The sequence below is a fragment of the Sorex fumeus genome, unplaced genomic scaffold, assembly GCF_029834395.1.
Source record: "Sorex fumeus unplaced genomic scaffold, SorFum_2.1 ptg000054l, whole genome shotgun sequence".
Lineage (NCBI taxonomy): Eukaryota > Metazoa > Chordata > Mammalia > Eulipotyphla > Soricidae > Sorex > Sorex fumeus.
In genome coordinates, this window is record NW_026606111.1 from 51130016 (window position 1) to 51154109 (window position 24094).

Below are 24094 nucleotides of genomic sequence, written 5' to 3' on the forward strand. Positions count from 1 at the left end.
TCCACATCCTTTAGGTTGTGTAACCTGGAATTTCATAAGGGACAGAGAGAGATAGTAGTGGAGGGGATAAGGCACTTGCCTTGTACGCAGCCAATCCAGTTGAATCTCTGTCACAGCATACACTCTCCCGAATGTTCTAAGGGGTCACTCCAGAGTGCAGAGCCAGGAAGAACCCAAGATCACTGTCAGATGTTGGTCCAAACTCTACACCACCCTACGCCCGCCCAACAAAATTTATTGGAATATAGGAAATCTCTTTGCCATCTCTGGGCCTCAGGTGTCTTCTTGTCCCGAGAATGTGTCCCTTTTCTTAGACTTCCTAGTTTGAAAAAGCTTCCATTCTAGGAAATAGCATAGGAGTCAATAGGAGAGCAAGCTAAGGAGAAACTATCTGTATGCAAGACATCCAGGTACACACACGATCACCTGGTTCTTCTACAGTTCTGTGTTCACTTTGGGAGCACGATACCAAATACACAAAGTGCCCAAAGGTTCCAGGCTTTGAATCACCCCAAGTTGTTGGAATTTTGGAAACACAGTTGACTGTTGGTACTAGAAGGATCACGATGGCTTAAATTTTAAGTTCAGATTGTTCCTCTCAGCGTTGAAGGAGATTATTAGTCTCACAGATTTTTTTCATCACCCTCTTGTTCCTTACAGAAAATTTTCAAAATCCATCTGTATTGGGAACTGCACATACTCTGCAGCTTTCCCTTCCCGTGGTGAACAATGCAGCTTCCCGAACAGGAAGTGTCTGCAATTACTCCAGAGAATCTGCACCAGCTGGTAGTTCTGCTTGGCTCCTGCCCTCAGCCTCTGGCACATCCTTCCATCCACTGATGTGTACTGCCTTTCTTTGCCAACATTTCAGCACAACAATGCTATCTGGAGTGTTTCACCAGAGTCATATATCCACCTCAGCTGCTTCCTACCCGAGTGTTTTGGAATGGGATATTGCAGGAAGTGCTGAAGAGAAGTCTTCCATGGGAGACTTTTCTGTGACTGTCCTTGACCAAGACCCCGCTGTCTCTTCCATGTCTATGGCAGCTCACTTTGAGAAAATCCTAGATACCAACAACACGGTGTCTGTGTACCCATCACTTTCTGCCAGTCTTGTTGAGAGAACACCATCTCTGGTTCCACATCAGAGTAAAAGCCTGTCACTTCCCTACCCGGAAGGAGGCTAGGTGTTTTACTATCATCAAGGCACTCTGGGAACTCTCCTATCCAGCCTGCAGTCTTATGACTCCATGACATACAGAGGGCAAAAGGGCTCTGCCCCCCAAACTTACAGCAACTCATCGCGAGAAATAGTTATGGTTCTCAAGGGGGTCCAGCCCCCAAATAACCAACCACCAGCCTCCTCCTCTGGAATCGACTTCTCTCTGTCTGCTCAATCCATCACAGAATCGAGTTTTCAAGGTGAGTAAAACTTAGAGAAGGGAAACAAAATTCAAAAATTTGGGTCAAAATAGATGAAAACTCTCCATAGACAGGTGGTATTGAAGTGAAATACACCACCTGAGCTAAGGGAAGTTCCCATGATATCTGCAGCCCAAAGTAACCTGGCGCTGACCTCAACTCCAACTCAGGAACAAAAAGTTAAGAATTTTGACCAGATGAAAACGGGGCTCTCAAAATCTCTGAAGACCTCCCAGATCCCAGTAGACCTAAAATAACAAAATAGGAGACTAACTCCCAAGAGTGGCCGAGATTAGTGTCAGGAATTTTTCTTCATAGCTTGGAGACCAACCACACAAGCTAGCAGAAAAGGCAGCTCAGATAGAAAATGTAGCACCGAATACAGGGTGTTGAGAGGATCCTCCCAGGATGGTAGAGAATGCTGAACATATAGACCAAGGATGATTGTCACTCAATGCCTCTTTTGCAAACCACAACACCTAAAAGGAGACAGAGAACAAAGGGGAATGCCTTCCCACAGAGTCAGATTGGAATGAGGGGATGGGTGGTGGGAAGCATACTGGGATCCCTGGTGGTGGGAAATGGGCACTGGTGGAGGGATGGATATTTGATCATTGTATCATTGAAACCTAAGCACAAAAATTCATATGTCTACAACCGTACCTCATGGTGTCTCACTAATAAAAATTTAAAAATTAAAAATAAAAAAATTGGAACATAAACTAAAAATAAACAAGAGAAAGATCTAACAATAGCAAAGAGGCCTATAGTACACAAAACGTTGAGAAACAGGCACATTGCAAGTATTTTTAAATACGCATCCAGGAGAGAATATAGCACTGTTCATGAACAAATCTACTCTATGGAATCATCTCATCCTTGAAATGGAAAAGGACAATGTGTTACAGTTACCAATTTGCAAATAAGATATATACCATCTATTTTTTACTATGTTTCAATGCGTTACCGAGTATTATTATGATTTTTAAATTTACTTTAAGGATTAAAACAGTATTTGCCTGCATTAAACTTTTTAATTATATGTTTTATTAGAAATGATTTTTAATGATTAAGAATTTTTTTTTTACTATAAGTTTAGTTTAGATTACTGAAAACTAGGTCTAAAGTGAAGTTTATTTGGATTGTTAGAAATAGAGTAGGGAGGACTACAGATGGAATTAGAGATTATAGGTTACCACATTCAGTTCCTAATAAAACAAGTAAAGGACAGTGTCTCTGAAAGACTTTTTAAAAGATATCTCTATTTAAACTGTAAATTCAACATTTTCTAAATTAAATTAAAAGTGAATTAATTTTCCTATATTTGGTCTTTTAAAGACATTCCAGTTTGGTTAAGGAAACAAACAGTGCTTATGAAATCATAACAACTCAATCATAAAAACCTCATTATTACTTCCGTTTCCAAGAATGTCAATGCTAAGAATTATTTCCCTTGGTCTCACTAGTGTACATGATAGTCATATGAATACATCTGTGAGGATATATCATTGGTATCTAATTCAGAGATTAGATATATAGAGATTAGATCACGTAGCTGAGTGTGATCTCAACTTTCCTAGACACTCCCCTGCCCCACATACCCAAAGACTTCTACTGATCTTTAAGTATCCATGACTTTTTCCCATCCCATCTCCCAGAATCTTTTAAAATTTCTTTTCAAATACTAATGTAACAACTTTAGAAAATATTGAGTTAACCTTAATTGTTGTACTTTAGCTTTTATATATATAACCAAGAAAATCTTTTAAAAGTGTATTTTTTAATTCTTTGCAAAATTGTAATAAAACATTATCATTGAGTCCCTCAATATACTTTATATAAAGAATTTTGTGACAAATTCCCTGTACACATAAATACTAGGAAAAATAAATGACTTCTCTGAATGAGAATGAACTGGGACATTTCAAAGTATCAATCAGTGAATCAAGGATGAATCATCGAAACGTATAGCTAAAAATGATCTTGATATAATCTAGTCAACACCATTACATTTTCTTTTTTTATACCAGCTGATAGCACTATTAATTTTTTAATTTTTATTTTTTAATTTTTATTAGTGAAACACCATGAGGTATAGTTGTATACTTACATACCTTTGTGCTTGGGTTTCAGTTATACAAGTATCAAGCACCCATCCCTCCACCAGTGCCCATTCTCCACCACCAATGTACCCAGTTCCCACACCCCATCTCCCCCAGCTAGCCCCACCTCAGGGCATCCCTTTTGCTTTCTCTTTCCTTTATGGTGTTGTGGTTTGCAATGGAGGTCAATACCATTACAATTTCAAAGAAGAAAATAGGCCCCTATTTGTTCAAGACACTGAGACTGTCCTGCTGTTCTTCCCAGCATGTACCCTGCTACAAGCCAGTCCTTTGGAAATATGCTGGGAAGGAAAACTGGATGTTCCTTTCATCACACTGACCTGAAAGTCTCTTGCTGATTGTCAACCACATGAACTATTTCATTTGTTGCCTGATATCACCTCCTGTCCTGTATTTTTTTAAAAAATATTTCATTTGTTTCTGGAATATAATGAAAAATATCAAATGGACTAATTAAACAAAAACAAAATCAAACCTTTACACTCTGACATCAAAACGGTGCTAACAAGAGGGGAAGTAAATGACTGAAAAATGTGGGGGAGTGTTGTTGGTTGTGGACAGTAGCTGGATATTTGAAAATGCATGGAGTATGAATACACACTTGCTGAGATTAGGAACACTGTACTTGAAGCCAATACAGTTTGTAAACAAGTCATCTCAATTATGTGTCCATATAACATTTATCTACATATGCTTTGTGCCTTCCTTTCATTTATGTGTTATGCATGCCTTTATCCTGGCCTCAGAAATGCATTCTGAAGGCACTCGGCACATTAGTTGAGCCCCAACTAGGGGGAGAGAAGTAGTAAATAATTGGAGGAGGAAGAAATCAGAGTTGGAGCTTAAGGGCCATGTAAGATGAATATATAGATATGTATGTGTGTGTGTAAATACACATATATATGTATAAATATATATATGGGCTGGAGCGATAGCACAGTGGGTAAGACGTTTGACTTGCACGCGGCCAACCTGGGTTCGATTCCTCTGCTCCTCTAGGAGAGCCCGGCAAGCTACTGAGAGTAACCCTCCCGCATGGCAAAGCCTGGCAAGCTACCTGTGACGTATTCGATATTCCAAGAACAGTAACAACAGTTCTCAACATAGAGATGTTTCTGGTGCTCTCTTGAGCAAATAAATGGGAGGACAGTGCTACAGTGATATGGTGAATTCAAACTTTGTTAATGCAAAATATGAAGGAATCAAATACATATTCTATAAAGCTGATTACACCTATTAAAATTAATATAACTTTAAATAATGTTTAGAAATAAAGTTGATGAATTTTAAGTCTATAGAAAGATATTGACAATATATCAAGGATATTTGAGGAGCAAGAACACATGGCTGTGATCGTTTCTTAAGGTTATTTTTGTTGCTTTTATAGAATATGTTTTCCCTGAGTTTTTGTTAATAGCTTCAGTTTCTTAGAAAGCATTATAATAAATTATATTATTTTAAAAAAATTATAAAAGGTGGGTTTGTAAGTGGATTCTGTATGTATGGAACCTGGAAACCTACATTAAACATGATGTTTATAACAGAAATACCATCTGCACTTCTATGTTTATTGTAGTACTATTCACAATAGCCAGAAGAAACTATGATATAACTGCACAATGGAACACTATGCAGTTGTTAGTAAACTGACGTCATGAAATTTGCTTATAAATGGATGTACAAGGAAGAACATCATGCTGAATGAAATCAGACATAAGGAAAGGGATATACTGATTGGACTACCCCTTTTTTGGGTTATAAAAAACCAGAGTATGAGACTAATACCCAAGGATAACAGAAACACAGACCAGGAGAATTGGTCAATGGTTGGACACTTGCCACAAGTGCTGAAGGCAGGCGTTTGGAATAAAGAAAGGACCGCTATGACAATGATATTTGGAAGTGATTACTCTGGATGAGAACTGAGTACTGAAAGTAGGTAAAGGAACAAAGGTGATAACCTCTCAATATCTGTATTACAATCCATAATGCCCAAAAGTTGAGAGAGAGAGAGAGAGAGAGAGGTGCTTGTCATAGTGTAGAGACAGCAGGCTGTCAGGTGGGGTTTGGGGTTGGGAGAGGGAGTGGTGGGAGAGAAACTGGGGACAATAGCAATGAAAGTGTATACTAGAGGAGGTTGGGTGTTAAAATATCCTATGATTGAAACTAAATCCTGAAAAGGTTTGTAATTTGTGTCTTGTGCTGATTCAATACAAAAAAACATGATATTTAGTTTCTACTACCATGCTTAACCTATGAATTAGCTGAAATTTCTTTTTATCACCTTGGCTGGGCTCATTACATGGGTTCCTGTGTGGTAAAACTTTTTTTGTTTTATGGGAACTTAACAGACAAAACTAATAGGGTTGGACTTCTGGTGGAAGGAGAAAAGAGCACAAAATCCCCTAATGAACACAGCTCAGCAGGGTCAGCTAACTTGCGTTATGACTGACCTCCTTCACTGATTTCCTCTTTTGTAATGTGGAAAAGTAAAATGACTTTGCAGGCTGCCAGGGGATTGTCCCCTCCAGTTCACACTATTTTCTTTTCGATCAAAATTGTTTAAAGATTATTTTAAAAATTTGGAGCTTAACATGCAAAAAATGGGCTTAGAACTCTGCCTAACACCATGTACAAAAGTAAGATCAAAATGGATTAAAGAACTCAACATCAGACCATTCAGCATAAGGTGCATTGAAGACACAGTTGGCAAAACCCTCCATGACATTGAGGCTAATGGTATTTTCAAAGATGCCACGCCACTGGCCGAGCAAGTGAAAACAGAGATAGATAAATGGGACTATCTTAAACTAAGAAGCTTCGGCACCTCCAAAGAAACAGTGACCAAATACAAAAACAGTCTACAGAATGGGAAAGGATATTCGCTGAACACATATCTGACAAGGGGTTGATATCAAGGATATACAAATTACTGGTTGAACTCCACAAGAAGAAAACATCCAACCACATCAAAAAAATGGGGCAATAAAATGAACAGAAACTTTCTCAAAGAAGAACTTCGAATGGCAAAAAAGCACATGAGAAAATGCTCTACATAATTAATCATCAGGGAGATGCAGATCAAAATGAGATACCACAATGGGATACCATCTCACACCTCAGAGACTGGCCCACATTCAAAAGAACAAAAGCAACCAATGCTGGCACAGATGTGGCAAGAAAGGGATACTCCTTCGCTGTTGGTGGGAATGCCGACTGGTTCAGTCCTTCTGGAAAACAGCATGTACAATTCTCAAAAAATTAGAACTTGAACTCCCATTTGACACAGCAATAGCACTCCTGGGAATATATCCCAGAGAGGCAAAAATGTATAGTCAAAGTGACATCTGCACTTGTTTGTTCATTGCAGCACTCTTTACAATAGCTAGAAACTGGAATAAATCTGAATGCCCAAGAACAGATGACTGGTTAAAGAAACTTTGGTACATCTATACAATGGAGTACTATGTAGCTGTTAGAAAAGATGAAGTCATAAAATTTACATACAACTGGTACAATATGGAAAGTATAATGCTAAGCGAAATGAGTTAGAAAGAGAGGGATAGACATAGAAAGATTGCATTCATCTGGGGGATATAAAGTAACAAAGTATGAGATTAATACCCAAGAATAGCTGAGATCAGCACCAGGAGCATTACTCCATAGCTTAGAGGCCAGCCGGGCATTCTAGGGGAAAGGGCAGCTCAGATTGAGAGGGAGCACCAAATAAAGTGTGTTTGAAGGATCCACCCAGGAGGGGAGATGCATGTTGAAAGTAGACTATGGACTGAACATGTTTGCCACTCAATGCCTCTTTTGTAGACCACAACACCCAAAATGAGAGAGAGAACAAAAGGGAATGCCCTGCCACAGAGGCAGGGTGGGATGGGGTGGGGGTGGAGGTGGGAGACATATTATCCACGGTGGCAGAAAATGGGCACTGGGGGAGGGATGGGTATTTGATCATTGTATAATAGAAACCCAAGCACAAAAAATTGTAAATCTACAACTGTACTTCATGGTGTTTCACTAATAAAAGGAAAAAAAAGGAAAAATATTGGAGCTTAATGATTTGTTCTCATATATTTTCCCTACATGGTATAATTTGGCATTGATATAGGAAGGCTAGCATGAAAAAGTTGAGGTGTATATCTTAACCACCAATGCCAAAACCACTGTAAGTATGGAACCCAAAGTACAATAGTTAAACTTCAAAATGTGTTCGTCAAGGAAATCGGTGGGAATGCAGGGCGAAATGGGTCGTTTGTTGGTCGAGGGTTGAAGACACTGGTGGTGTGATTAGAATTGGAATATTGTATGACAAAACTCCATTATAAATGACTTTGTAAATCAAAATTGCCTAAATGTTGAAAAAAGAGAAGTCAACTCATATCTATATTTCAAGAAAGCTTGTCTTTGCAAATTTTGGCATGGAGAGCATAGTTGGTAGAGAGATGGAGAAAGAAAGGGAGAGTTGAAGGTTGGGAAGAGAATCCTGGATATCATGGAAGAGATGAAAGTTGATCTTAGAAGATTTGGAGCCATCAGAGTTTAGAGAGTTAAATGGTGAGACCATAGCAGTTTAGGTAGTTAAATAGAGAGATTGGTTTAAGTCATCAGCAGTGTATACATAGAGTTCAAAGACCTCACAGATATTCAGGCTATATCAACTAACAAGGGGACCGTTTTTTTCCTGAAGCACTATTTAAGTATAATATATTGCCAGAATGAATGATAAGAAGCTGGTTCTCTTTTTCACAGATTAGTACAATAGAGATGAAAACTTTTATACAAAGGAATCTATCACCTTGTCTTATTGCTCTGCTTTCTTTTCATCATTCCATTCTCCCCCATGACCCTACCTAATCAGGGCTATCCACATTTCTAGCAGTGTCACCACATAGCCTCAGAGCATGTATTAACTGCCAGTAGCTCACAGTTCTCTTGTTTTACCCACACCCAGGCCAGAGCTATCCTTCTGCAAACGAAGATGTCTGCTGAAGGCCCTTTCTTCCTTGAAGTGGCAGTCATGGTTTACCTCTTATTAATCATTGTGTTTACAAATTTCGATGAATGTCACTATACTAGTGACAGGGATTTTCCAAACTAAGGGAAGAATAAACATTTTCCATTACCCCAAGAATTTTGGGCAGTTATTTTCTATCCACTGCAAATCACTTAATCACTTAATCACTTAACTTCCCGTTAGTCGTCGATTTGCTCGAGCGGGCACCAGTAACGTCTCCATTTGTCCCTGTCGCGTGCTAGTGTAGCCCAATAGCATCTGTTCGCTCCGGGAATATGAAGAGCCTCAAACCGATAATTCATGATCTTGATGAAGAAGTCTGACCATCTGGTAGGGGGGCGGCCACGCGGTCTCTTGACATCCCGTGGAATCCAATCAGTAACAGCTCTAGTCCAACGGTCATCTTTAAATCTCATTACGTGAGCAGCCCATCTTATTTTCAACCCCTTGGCAAATGAGACAGCATCCCTGATCCTTGATCTTCGACGGATGTCAGAACTCAGGATTCGTTCTCTCATTTGAGTGAAACGTGATATTCCAAGCATAGCTCTTTCTATTCTTCTTTTGGAGACCTGAAAGGCGTTCTCATCTTGTTTGCGTAGGGCCCAGGTCTCTGAGGCATGTGTTAATGCAGGAAGAACAGTGGAATCAAAGAGATGTGCCTGGAGCCGGAGGTTCTTCTTCCTCTTAGCTATTTCTTTGACGTTCTTGAAGGCGTTCCAAGCGGGTCTCTTCCTACTGCGCAGCTCGTGTGCCAGTCATTTGTCATGTTGACCTCTCGACCTAGGTAGACATAGCTGTTGCATTCGGAGATGGTCGTTCCATTGAGAGCGAATGGGGCATCAGAAACAAGGCTGTTTCTCATAAACATTGTCTTCGTAAGATTCAGCTGTAGTCCGACCTTTCCACACTCACGGTCAAAGTCTGCCAGCATTTGTGCCGCTTGGCTGATGTTTGGTGTTATTAAAATAATGTCATCAGCAAAGCGGAGGTGGTGTAGTTGCCGACCATCTATCTTCACTCCCATTCCTTCCCATTCCAGTCATCGCATGATGTTCTCGAGGGTGGCACTGAAGAGTTTCGGTGAAATGGTATCACCCTGGTGCACCCCTCTCTTTACGTCAACGATCACTTCTTTGTAGAATGGTGAGATCCTGGTAGTGAATCCACAATACAGCTCACGGAGAATCCTGATGTATTGGGCTTGAATGCCCTGATTGGCTAGGGCTTCAATGACCGCTTCCGTCTCAACAGAATCAAAGGCCTTCTTTAAATCAATGAACGTTAAGGAGAGCGGCATCTTGAACTCCCGAGAAACCTCAATGAGTTTGGTTATCGTGTGGATATGGTCGATGGTGCTGAATCCTTTGCGGAACCCTGCTTGCTTGCATGGTTGTCCTTCATCTAGTGTTCTGCCAATCCTATTTAGGATGACTCGAGTGAACAACTTGTAGATGACAGACAATAGGCAGATCGGGCGATAGTTGCCAATGTCATGGATGTCTCCCTTCGTGAACAGTAGTACGGTCCTGCTGGTTTTCCATTGGGACGGAACCTTGCATTCAGACAGGTAGCGAGTGAAGAGCCGAGCCAGTGTATTGATGAGTACTGACAGCAGGTTCTTCAGGTGTTCAGGTCTGACCTTGTCTGGGCCAGGTGCTGTTTGTTTCTTTACCAACGAAATGGCGTGTCGGATTTCGGAAGGGAGAACTTTGGGAACAACATACCCATCCTGTGGAATTTGGTATGTCGGCAAGTAGACATGGCTATCGAAGAGATTCGAGTAGAAGTCATGGATAATATTCTCCATTGCCGTTCTGGAGGATGTGATGGATCCATCAGGACGTCGGAGGGCAGTCATCTTGGTCTTATAGTTGGCGAAGGACAGGCGGGACTTACGAGTACTTTTCCTGGCATCTGCCGCATATACCAGTACTTCTGATCTTCTCTCTTTGAGGTCTTCCTTGATCGCATCTCTGCACTGCTTTGCGAGCTCAGATATTAGCTTGCGGTTGCCTGAGGCATGCGCCAAAACACGCTGGTGAATTATCTCAAGAGTTTTCGAAGATAGGCAATTTTTTGTGGCTATCTCTCTCTTGGCATTCCTCGCACATTCATGGAGGTGCTGAACCAGTGGATCATATTCCTCGTCATTGTTGTCAACAATGGCATCTTCCCATGTTGCTGCAATAGTACCAAAGAGTTCTCAGTTGGTGGTCATTCTGGGAGTTCTCTTTTTGAACTTTGCAGCCCTTTCTCCCCGCTCTGTGAAGTAGAATTTTGCACGAAGGAGACGGTGGTCCGATCCCGTTCGAAATTTCGGGAGAACAGCGACATCAGTCAGGCAAAACCGTCGATTGAATATGATGTGGTCTATTTCGTTGTGGAATCGTCCACCGGGAGACTCCCATGTCCATCGTTTAGATTCTGCCTTCTGGAACTGTGAGTTACCATGAATGGACTTGGTCGACATGATGAACTCAGACAGTCTCTCAGCCTGTTCGTTCCATTCTAGGCCATGGGTCCCGATGTGAAGTTCTTCGGCTGATCTTCTCGGTCCTATCTTGGCATTAAAATCACCCAAAATGGTCTTGTAGAAGGTGTGGTCTTCTTTATAGAACTTCTCTAGTTCCATGTAGAACTTCTCGATTTCTCTTTCATCATAATGAGATGTTGGTGCATAGACAACGAAGATAGAAACTGCAGGCAGTGAGCCACATCTATTCAAATGTAAACGTCCGATTCAGGTTGTTAGGCATTCGAATGAATCAATGCTCTTGGCCAAGTTTGTGTTGACAAGGACACCGACGCCTCTAACACCTCTTTTATCTCATGTTCCGAGGAACAATTCTTCTCCAGTGTCGAAAACTGCATGGTGAGATTCGTGCCTTCTTGTCTCGGTCAGACCAATCATGTCGTACTTGATCATTCGTGCTTGTACCATCAGGTCCTCGATGGATGCATCTGATGCTAGCATACGTGCATTGAAAGTACAGACGATCATTTTTGTCTTCCTTCGTTGTGGCAGCCTAGGTCGACCTTGAGATTTTGTCGGCCTCTCCTTTCTCATCCTTCTCAGTGCTGCCATGTCGGTGAAGCCTTCAGGGTCAGGTGAATGAGACCAGTTGTAGTTACTTGTTTTGGCATATCGAATACACAACGGATAGCTTGCCAGGCTCTTCCGTGCGGGCGGAATACTCTCGGTAGCTTGCCAATCTTTCCGAGAGGGATAGAGGTTTTTGGGGTGACCTCTAATCACCCTTGTAGGTGTTACCATATTTGAACCCTATCAAATATGGTATGACAATTCCAGAGGATGGGTATTTAGTGTCTTATGATGTGTCGCTCGGCCGCAAGGGGCCGCGCGGTTCCGGAAAGCGTCCTGGAGTGTGGCGACGGCTGGGTAGTGGAAGTAGTGTCGAGAGTGGAAGTCTGCCAGCGGGGTATTTATCTGGGTAGGGTGGGTCTCCTGTGCACAATTTGATCCCTGGATGGTTGATGGAAGCATACAGGGCAGGGTAGGGTGGGGCTCCTGATTAGAATCCCTTTGTCACCTGTGGTGGTGGGAGCAAGCAGAGAAGCTCTGTCCCTGGGTCCGCGGAGCCTGGAGTCCAAGGTCTTAGAGAGTTCCGCTTATCTTGTTCTGTGGGTCTTCAGTTGTGCGTGGGTCTCAGCCGGAGCTGCCACGCGGGTCCGGAAAGTGTCCTGGAGTGTGGCGAGGGCTGGGTAGTCGAAGTAGTGTCGAGAGTGGAAGTCTGCCAGTGGGGTATTTATCTGGGTAGGGTGGGTCTCCTGTACACATTTTGATCCCTGGGTGGTTGATGGTAGCAGACAGGGCAGGGTAGGGTGGGGCAAATAATCTATGATAATTAGTCAACAGAACTGAAGTAAAAACAGGGACATTTGTCAATTTGGTGCCATGACTAGTCAGTCTTAGTATAAATATATATTTCTAGAAAAAAAGCCGAAGAAAACGAGTTGGTTGCTAGCAAAGAATGCCAAATCTCTGCCAAGAAATCCCTTGAAAATAAAAATTGTGACTATGTACAGAACATGAGTGCCACTCAATGCCTCTTTTGCAGACCAAAACACCCAAAAGGGGAGAGAGAGCAAAAGGGAATGCGCTGCCATAGAGGCATGGTGGGATGGGTGGATGTGTGTGGGAGGGATACTGGAATCCATGGTGGTGGAAAATGGGCAATGACGGAGGGATGGGCATTTGATCATTGTATAATCGAAACCCAAGGACAAAAATTGGTAAATCTACAACTGTACCTCATGGTGTTTCACTAATAAAAATTAAAAATAAAATAAAATACAAATTGTTTTGTCTGCCAGAGATCAATAGATGGGAACCTGAGTGAAGGCAAAAGATTAAGTTGGTTGACTTTTATTTTTCCTTGAGTATATAAATTTGATTTTGGAATCAAATTATTTGACAGTTTATCAAGACAGAGAAATTTTCATCACTTCTCTTATTTAAAAGTATAGTGATACACCATATCTCTATCTCACTTTATTTTTATTTCTGATAGTTTGACACAATAGATATGTCAAAATCATAGATAAATGTCAATTATTTAAATACTTTTTGTTATGTATAATTACTTTATAGAACTGCTTAAATTTTAGGATTATGCAGAATCAACATGCATGTATCACATTACACTCACCACTGAAAAGCCTACTCTGTCATTCACCATTGTTCAATTTTTCCACTTTGATTACACCTTTCCTTCTGGTAACTAAATAGACTTATAGTTCTATAGTTTGTTTTTATTGCTTTGAAAAGATCAAAACTATGCAATTTTCAACATTGGATGAAACTAGAGGATATCATGCATGTAAAGTTAGCCTTAAGGAAAGGAACAGATACAGAGAGATTTTTCTCATATATGGGATGTAAAGACACACAGCAAGGTAGCAACAAAGGTTCAAGGGCAATGTAAGGAGAGAACTGATCCACACAATTGAGTCAGGGGATTGGGAGTGAGGGATCTGGGGGTTTGGGGGAGAGGGAGGGGTTATTTTTTGAGAGAATGAGGAGTGTCATGTTGGAATTATGTGTATGACAAACCATTATAAATTGAATTATAAATCATAGAATATAAACAATGATTTAGACGTTGGTCAATCCCATTTTATTCTTTTAATTTGTTTTCTCCATATGCTACATATGCATGAACTTGTATGATGCCTATCTTTCCCTGCCTGGTTTATGTCACTAACCATAATATCCTCATGTTATCCATTTTTATACAAATAATAAGAAGATTTCACTTCATACAACTGAGTAGTATTCCATTGCTTTACCACCTTTCATATTCAAAATTTGTGGTTTAAAAGATACAAATATTGGTTTTAACATTGCTCTGGTGCTTTAAAATATTTAGTTTAGTGAAGCAAAATAGATATTATTGAAAAACACTTAGAAACTTGTGAAACAGGTGTAGGGTGGAATGGAATATATGTTCAAGAGAGAACACTCGTTTAACAAAGCAAGCAAAGAGAGACATGCAGAAAGGAAGCACGGTATTTCTTCAAGGGAGAACACAAGTTTGAGGACCAAGCCGACTCTGGTAGTTTAGGAATAAGAACTTGGTGTGGTATGAACTTAACTTGTGCACTTTAGGGGAGAACCTGAGTGACACTATTAGAAGTATGCTCAGGATATCTTAAACAGGAGTCTGCACTTGGAGTGAGAAGGGTAGAGAGTTCTTTCGGGAGATCTGGACTGTGGAGAACAGTAATATTATAACATTAATGATAGTATCTTACCGTGGGATTCCAAAAAAATCTTTAACAGTGGCGTAAGAAATGATAACATTCTTAGGTATTTGGATTTCTTGTGGAAACTACTGGGAAGCTGTGTTGATGCTCTGGATGTCTCCAACGGAAACAAGGTCAACAAGTCATGAATGAAAAATTACAAGTTAGATGGATCAAGGATTCTGATCCCAGTGGATGGCTAGCTTTTGGTTAGACAATTTCTACTGATGGCCTGATGTAGGTTCTGATCCTGGGATACGTAACAGACAGGGATCCTCAGAAGTGAAGCCTCTGAGACAGAAGTCATTCATGCCAACTTATGGGTTATCAATGTTTGCTCATGGCTGCTACCATTATAACATGTCATTCAATGGTTTTGTGGTTTCAATTTACTGTGCCAATGTAAAGATGAAGTTTCTAAATCAAAGGTAAAAATCTGAGGCCCTCAAGATGATGAATTGTGGGGATGGGGGGGGGGGGGCTGGAGCTATAGTACAGCAGGTAGGGCATTTGCCTTGCACACGGCATACCCAGGATAGATTCCCAGCATCCTGTATGGTCCCCCCAAGCACCGTGAGGAGTAATTCCTGAGTGCAGAGCCAGGAGTATCCCCTGTGCATCGCCAGGTGTGACCCAAAAACGCAAAAAAAAAGATGATGACTTACCTTTATATATTTTGAAGTCAAGTAGAAGCAGCCAGAAAACTCCCCAGAAAAAACTTCTCCAGGATCAAAAGCATCATCACCTCTAGCGTGAGAGCATACAGAAAATAAGGTTTCCATTTATGCCAAGTTAAATCAAGCCATACATGATCTTGGAAAGTCTGTCAAAGGAAAGCATGGATTTAGGAAGGATAAGGTGACAACTGGGTCTTATAATATACAAGATATATATATTAAAATATACAATATTTTATAAGTATTTATATATATATTTATTTATATTAAAATATAATATGTATCTTAAAATATACAAGAGAAGCAAAGGTCATGAAGTAGGAGGTAAGGTGGCAATCAGGTCCACTACAAAAAGCATTTTTTAATAAAAAGAGAAAATGTAATGAGACATCAAATAAGACCTTTGTAAATATGTAAGAACAGGGTTATAACTCAGTGATTCAGAATTTGTCTTCCATTGTATGATGATCTGTGATTGATCCTTAGCACTGTAAACAACATTGTTTTTAATTTTTAATTTCTTTCTTTCTTTCTTTCTTGCTTGCTTTCTTTTTAATTTTTTGAGTCTTACCTGGCTATGTATAGGCGTTAATTTTAATTTTTTAAAAAAGTTATAATTTTACTTTTTTACCTGTAGTTTAAAACGAAATATAAATTATTTTAGAGTAAATATATGTGAAGAAGAATAAAATTTACAGGAACTATTTAGTATTCTTAATGATATTGCAGTCAGAACTTTGAGTATTATGAATGGAGAAAAGAGGCACTATTTTGTTGACGGTTACTCTAACTAGATGTTCTGATGATTATTGGTTCTTTGGGGACACATCCAGTCATGTTCAGGTGCTGCTTTGGCTCAAGGGTCTCTTCCATTGTTGCTCAGGGTACTATGTTGTGCCAGGAAAAGAGTCTGCTTCTTTTACAGGCAAAGTCCACAGTCGTTCCAGTGAGCTATCACTCCAGTCTGAAAGGCTCTTAAGAAAGACTCTCATTTCACAAAATAAGTGGGGAACCTTTATTGCAGATGCTTGTTTAAATTGTTTGGCATGGAACCAGAGACACCAGCTTTCATTCAAAAAGTGGCCAGTGAGATTAATACCAGGAGTTTTGCTCCATGGTTTGGAATCCAGCCACACATTCTAGGGGGAAAGGGAGCTCATATAGAGTAAGGAGCACCAAATAAAGGGTGTTTGGAGGATCCTCCCAGGATTGGAGAAGCATTCTGAAAGTAGAGTATAGACCAACATGATTGCCAGTCAATGCCTCTTTTGCAAACCACAACACCCAAAAGGAAAGAGAGAACAAAAGGGAATGCCCTGCCACAAAGGCATGGTGGGATTGGGGGATAGGGGGTGGGAGGGACACTGGGACCCGTGGTGGTGGAAAATGGGCACTGGTGGAGGGATGGGTATTTGATCATTGTACAATTGAAACCCAAGCATAGAAATTTGAAATCTATAACTGTACCTCATGGTGTTTCACTAACAAAAATTAAAAAAATATATAAATGGCAGAGAATGGGCACTGATTGAGGGATGGGTACTGGATCATTGTATAACTGAAACCCAAGCACAAAAATTTGTAAGTCTACAACTGTACCTCCTGGTGTTTCAGTAATAAGCATTAAAAGAATAAAAAGTGAGGCAATGCATAAAAATAGTGGTCAGGTACCATCAATGCTGCTGCCCACACCCACACCGGGAGTGACAATGCTATGAGCAAGGGTTTCCATACTTGGATTCTCAAGATAGTGCCCCAGGAAATACTGACACGCAGCAGCATTTTGGACCCAACCTATTATAATATTTGTTAGAGGTTAATTGATACCAAACAAGAAAATTCAGGACTGTTGTGTAGCTTCTTTGATAATTTATTTTTCTCTAGTAGCTTGTAGATATTAGGGGTGGCAGTGGTATATTCTATAATAAACAGTATTGCGTTTTTAAAATGTTGAAGGCCTAAGGTATATAAAGGAGGCAAAATAAAATGAGTAAATATGTACACACATGAACACTTTTGTTCTTTCTTTAGCAATTGCTTGGATGAAAATTGTAGATGGGTAGCATGTATTTAAGTAGCTGGAGATAGGGATCAGGGGTAGTGCGGACTGCAGGGGAGGGTGGAAAGATGGGAAGAGATTATAAGTGTGTGTGTTTATGAGTGCTATTGTGTGAGAATGTTGAGTTTATAAGAATTCATGCATGCATGTGTGAGTAAGAGAGAGAGAGAGAGAAAGAGAATGAGTGTGTGTGCATGTATCCGTGTGTGTGTGTTTTCTTAGAAAAATCCTATATTTCACCTGAACTACTGTACCAAGTGATGCTGTCATTCATTATGAGAATGTAATAAATAAATTTTATTAAATTCAGGTGGTGAAATATGTTGGCCTTTAAGCCCTTCCCCTCCCCAATTCATCAAATTCTTCCTATAATTTTCATTTACTCCCTGACCTCTTCAGGACTCAATTGGATTTAATCTGCCACATCCAAATTTATCTCTTTTAGAAAAAGTAATTAGATTAAAATATAAATCACAGTATTGTTGACATTCAAGTGGGTTCTAATGATAATTAATAATTTCTATTCATAGAAATACTTATTCAGGCCACACAATAAGGCAAAATTCAGAATATTGGACAGAAGTCAATTATTTCTCAAGCAGAACTAGCTATATTATAGCCATTCTAAAGATGTTAGAAATGTGCAGTCCAGACATTAGAGGTTCATGCTATAAGTAAAAGATTTCTCGTTTTCTCACCTGAATCCTATTCTCCATAATAATAATTGAATAAATGAATAAGTGACAGAAATAATTGAATGTTGTTTTCTTCACTTGAAGGTTTTATTCACAGATCTTGTCTCATAAAAATTATTCAGAAAACATTATATTAAACAAACATTCCATGGTGATTAATCAGAATTCTTATGTTTGAAAGTGACAAACTCATACCACACTCATTTTAAACTAAGAAGATACTTGATTCATGTACCTATAAAGCTGGAGTGCCCTCTAGGTATGGTTGGGTCCAAAGAGTTGATTTTTATTTATTTACTTATTGATTGATTGAGTGATTGACTGAATCACCATGAGTGGTTGACTGAATCACTAGGACATAAAGAGATACAAAGCTGTTCATGAGTAGGTTTCAGTCATACAGTGTTCCAAGACCCATTGCTCCACCAGTGAACATTTCCCACCTACAGTGTCCCCAGTTTTCCCCCTGAAATCCTTTCTCTCCCTCTCTCTCTCCTCACCCCCGCCCCCTGTCTCTCCCTTTATTCTACCTATCTACCCATCTACCGATCTCTCCCTGTTGAGGCATCATGGTTTACAACACAGGAACTGATAGGTTACCATGTTTCTTCCTTTACCTATTTTCACTTCACAGTTCTTTTCCAGCATGATCATTTCCAACTATCTTTGTCATAGTGGTCTCTTCTCGATCCCAACTGCCATCTCCCCCAGCCCATAAGGTAGGCTTCTAACAGTGGACCAATCATCCTGGCCCTTATTTCTACTGTCCTAAGGTATTAATCTAAAGTTATGTTTTTTCATAACCCACAAATGAATAAAATCCTATATCTGTCTGTCTCCTTCTGACTCATCATACTCAGCATGATACTCTTCATGTACATCCATTTATAAGCATACTTCATAACTTCATTTTCACTAACAGCTGCATAGTATTCCATTGTTTAGATATACCATAGTTTCTCTAACTAATCATTGAGGATTCTTGGGCATACAAGTTGTTTCCAGATTCTCACTATTGTGAATAGTGCTGCAATGAACATAGAAGTGCAGATAGCATTTCTGCTGTGTGTTTTGGGGCCTGGGAGTATATTGCCAAAAGTGGTATTGCTGGATTCATGGAAGCTCAATTTGTAGCTTTCTGAGAAATGCCCATATTGTTTTCCGAAAAGGCTGAAGCAATCGGCATCCCCACCAACAGTAAAGAGACCCTTTCTCCACACTTCCATGCTGACATTGGTTGCTCTTGTTCTTTTTGATGTGTGTCAATCTCTGTGGTATGAGATATCTCATTGCTGTTTTGATTTGTATCTCCCTGATGATTCATGATGTAGAAAATTTTACCTCTGTTTTTTGGTCATTTGTATTTATTCTTTGAGGAAGTTTCTGTTCATTTCTTCTCCTCATGTTTTGGTGGGGTTGAATGTCTTTTTCTCATAAAGTTCTACCAGTGCCATATATATCTTGGGTTATATACAATAAGGGGTTAATTGTATGGGTATTGCATAAATAATTTTTCCCCATTATGTGGGCTCTCTTTTTATCATGGTCACCATTTTTTCTGAGTTGCAGAAACTTCTTAGTTTAATGTAGTCTCATTTGTTTATCTTCACTTCCTCTTCCTTGGTCAGTGGTGTATCATTCTAGAAGTTTCCCTTAGCTTTAATGTCATGGAGGGATCTTCCCACATTTTTCTCCATATATCTTAAGAATTCAGGTATGATATTGAGGTCTTTAATTCATTTGATCTGACTTTGTGCCTGGCACTATAAAGAGGTCTGAGTTAAATTTTTTTTTGCATGTTGCTGACCAGTTTTCCCAGCAGCACTTGTTGAAGAGACTTCCTTGCTCAACTTCATATTTATTGAGCCTTTATGATACATTAGGTAATAATAATCTGAGGGCCAGCGTCAGGATATTTGACTATATTCCATTGATCTGAGGCCTGTCTTTATCTGAATATCATGCTAATTTGATTACTACGACTTAGTAGTAGGGTTTGAAGTTGGGGAAGCTGTTCCCTTCTTCTTTTTACCAAAGATTGCTTTAGCTCATCATGGGAGTTTATTATTGTGTATGAGTTTCAAGAGGGTTTAATCTATTTCTTTGAAAAATGTTATGGGTATCCTTATAGAAAGTGCATTAAATCTTTATAGCGCTGTGGGGTGTATTGCCATTTTGACAGTGTTAATCCTCTCAATCAATGAGCATGGGATGTGATTCCATTTCCTCATATCCTCTTTTATTTCATGAAGTAGTGTTTTGTAGAGTGTTTTTGGTATAGGTCCTTAACATTTTTAGTTGATTCTAGTATACTTGATTTTCTGAGGTTATTGTGAATGGGTTTGTTTTTCGCCTATCTCTTTTTTCTCTTTCATTAATAATATTTGGGAAAGCCATGGACTATTGGATATTGATTTTGTAATATGCTACTTTAGTAAACAAATCTATTCTTCCCAGGAGCTTTTTGCTAGATTCTTTGGGATTTTCTAAGTATACTATAATGTCGTCTCCAAATAGTAAAAGCTTGAGTTCTTCCTTTTTTTATCTGGATGCCCTTGATATCTTTTTCTTACCAAAATCATATGGCAAGTACTTCAAGTACTATGTTGAATAGGAGTGGTGAGAGTGGGTAACTTGTTTTGTGCCTGATTGTATTTTGGGAATCTAGCTCATTGATTTTTCTCCACGCCTTTAGTTTTTCCCCATTGAGAATAATGCTTGGTGTGGGTTTGTAGTAGTTTGCTTTGACTAGATGGAGGAAAGTACTTTCAACTCCCATTTTGTTGAGAGTTTTTCATCATGAATGGGTGCTGGATCTCATCAAATGCTTTATCTACAACTATTGATATTATCATATGATTTTTATCTTTATTTTATTGAGATGGTGTATTCTGTTGATTGACTTGAGAATGTTAAGCCATCCTTGCATCTGCAAGATAAACCTACTTGGTCATAGAGTGTGACCTTTTGAGGAGTTTCTGATTTCTCTTTGCTGGTATAATCTTGAGGATCTTTGCATCTGTATTTATCAAAGAAATAGGTCTGTAATTTTCTTTTTTGTGGTTTCTCTGTCTGATTTGAATATCAGGGTGATCTTTGCCTCATAAAAATTGCTTGGGAGTATTTCTGTTTCTTCAATTTCCTGGAAAATCTTAAAAAATATTGGCAGTAGGTCCTCCTGAAAGGTTTGAAATACTTCATTAGTGAATCCATTTGGGCCTGGGCTCCTGTTTTGGGGGATACTTTTGATTATCATTTCAATTTCCTTGTAGTGATGGGTTCCAGTTTTCAAAATGTTCTTTGTTCAGCCTTGGGAGGTAATTGGAATCCAGTAATTTATCAATTTATTTCAGATTCTCTCATTTCCTGCTTTAAAGATTCTCAAAATAATCTCTGATGATCCTATGGATTTTGTAGTTTCTATTATGATGCCTCCCTTTGCATTTCTGATTCGGTTTATTAGGATTCTTTCTCTTTTCTTTTTGTGAGTCTTGCTAGTGGTTTATCGATCTTATTTATTTTCTCAAAGAACCATGTCTTGCTTTTGTTGGTCTTCTGAATTGTATTTTGGGATTATATCTCATTGATTTCTGCTCCAGGTTTTATTATTTCTTTCCTCCTGGCTAGTTTGGACTCCTTTTCTTGGTCATTTTCCAAAATCTTGAGCTGTAAGTTATTTTTGTAGGCCCTTTCTTTCTTCCAGTTGAATTCTGGCGGAGCTATAAACTTTCCTCTTAGAACTGCTTTTGCTCTGTCCCACAAGTTCTGGTAGTTCCTCGTTGTCATGTTTTCTGGAATCTTTTTATTTCCTCCTTGATTTCTTCTCTAAGCCAATGGTTCTTCATTACTTCCCTCAAATAAAATATTTTCTTGCTGAGTTTTTGTCTGTTTGATCTATTGAGAAGTGAGAAAGTACTGTTGAAATCTCCATCTAGTATTGTGTTGCTATCAATGTTTTTCTTTAAGTCTATTAGAAGTTGTTTTTACGTATTTTGCTGGTCTGTCATTAGGAGCATCTACATTGAGGAGGGTGAGTTCTTTCTGATGTACATATCCCATGATCATTAAGAAATGACCTTCACTGTCTCTTATAACCTTTAGTCTGAAGTTCATGTGGTCTGATACTAGTATTGCCACTGCAGCTTTTTGGAGGTGTTCTTTTCTTGAAGAATTGTTTTCCAGTCTTTTACTTTTAGCCCATGGTTGCTTTGATTGCTCAGATGTATTTCTTGCAGGCAGCAGAATGTTGGGTTCAGTTTTCTATTTCATCCTGCCGTCCTGTGCCTCTGACTTGGTGTATTTAGTCCATTGACGTTGAGAGAGATCATTGTGATAGGGATTTTTGCTATCTTTATGTCGAAATTTGGAGTACTTGTGGGGCTTGTCTTAGCTTAAAGTAGCCCTGTTAATTCTTAATGCAACAAAAATATGGAACACTTTACAAGTTGGCCTGTCATCTCTGTGTAAGGATCATGCTAATCTCTGTATCATTTCAATTTTAGTATATGTGTTGCCAAACTCAGTATAAGAGTTGATTTTTTCCCCTATTTTTCTCTTCTGATTTCTCTGAGTGTTGTCCTTACTCACTCCTATGGCAGACAGTGATTCCCAATCTAGGAAGGTATTTCAAAGGAGCTTGAAGTGATAAATTTAGAACATTAATGTCCCAGAAGGAAAAGTATGGTTTTTACAATATTATATTTTACCATACCCAGGGCATCAGTTTTGCAAAATAATTCTTTTGGAAGATAGAGAATCAGTGTTGTTTAATGCTCTTCCCTGAAATCTTCATTAAGAAAATTAAACTGGAGCCTTTTGCTATTCTCACCTCGGTCCCGTGTACATCTCCAGAAAATGGTGGATGGCGTTGTCCGCACTTTGACCACCTTGAAAGTAAGTAGGATTTTTCTCCTGAAGGAAGAGGTGAGAAGCATATTGATGATTTCATTCCACTTTATTACAAGTTAAACTTGAAGGGAATGTGAGACTCATGAGGCTCCTGTAAAGGACAGAAAAAGGGTCTCAATGTAGTTTAATGGCCCAGACACATTAACAACACAGATGACTCAAAGTAACCTGTGTGCATCTTTGGGTGTATAGTGTGTTTTATATCTACTCATAGTGATTCTCAGTCATTCCACATGGGCAAAACAGACCTGTAATTAAAAATCTAGTTCTCTGAGCAGAATGGGCTTTCTTAGGTGATTGAACATGTGTGTAATATTTTATTACTAAGCACATACAACTGTTTGAATGATGTGTACTTTTCGATCAAAAATTAAGTCCAAATATCTCTGAAATGGCAGTCTCCTGATGCCGCACCTGGCTTTCTTCACTGGGGCCCCTTGGAGGGGGTGGGTTGAGTTTCCCTCACCACCCCGAGCAGAGACCTGGCAGCTGAAGACCTCTGCAACCAGCCATAGTTATGCTTAAGACCACTCTCACCACACTTGAAGGAGCCTCATGCATGAAGGAACTGGCAGAGGAACCCAGGTGTGCGGGACCCGGGGCTGAGATATTCAAGACTGCTCGGACCAAGAATGGGCCTCCTCCATCCAGATCCCCCATCTTCCAGTAGCTAAGTGTTACACCCACGGACTGCCTCTGGAGCCATGTAATCCCATCAATGGCCAAGATCCAGATACTGGATCTTGTTGATAAGATAACAACTCATATTGTCCAGTTCTCTTTCTCAGAGAACATGGCAGGTTACCAAGCGTATCTTGCCTACATGGCAGAGACTGGCAAGCTACCCGTGGTGTGTTCTATATGCCAAAACCCAGTAACAATGAAGTATCTCATTTCCCTGACCGTGAAAAAACCTCCAATGTGGCACTTGCTAAAATCTCAGGGCTAGGACGAATGGAGATGTAACTGGTGCATGATACCAGTATTCCTCCCACCATGCCCCAAAACATGCCTTTGTGGCAGGACATGCTCTTTTTTTCTCTGGGGCCATGGCATGCCAGAGAGCCACTCGTGGTGGGCAACTCATGGTCTTGGCTGGCAGGACGAATGGGCTAGTTTTACCCCTCACCCCCAATCCCATGAGACTGTAGTTGCCCTATCACCCTAGCTCATACCTGGCTGTCCAATAATCTCTGAGGTGGTGGGCATCGTGCCGCCAGGGGGGAGAAAGGCAGAAGCGACAAATACCCTTTCCCACCTGAGGGAGAATGGTGCCGTAGCTTAATGCATAGTTCAGTCACATTTCTGCCCAAAGCCTCTGGGTTCCGAATTGGATCCATGTGCCTCTGGGGCTGTGGTCATGCTGGATAGCCTCTTGTGAGAGTCAAATCGTGATCTTGGTGGGGCAGAAAGAA

At 39.8% G+C, this 24094-nt stretch overlaps 1 pseudogene; it reads right to left on the minus strand.

The window, feature by feature from the left end:
• Nucleotides 1-22193: 22193 nt before the first annotated feature.
• Nucleotides 22194-22292, minus strand: LOC130033712 (uncharacterized; annotated as a pseudogene).
• Between the last annotated feature and the right edge of the window lie 1802 nt (nucleotides 22293-24094).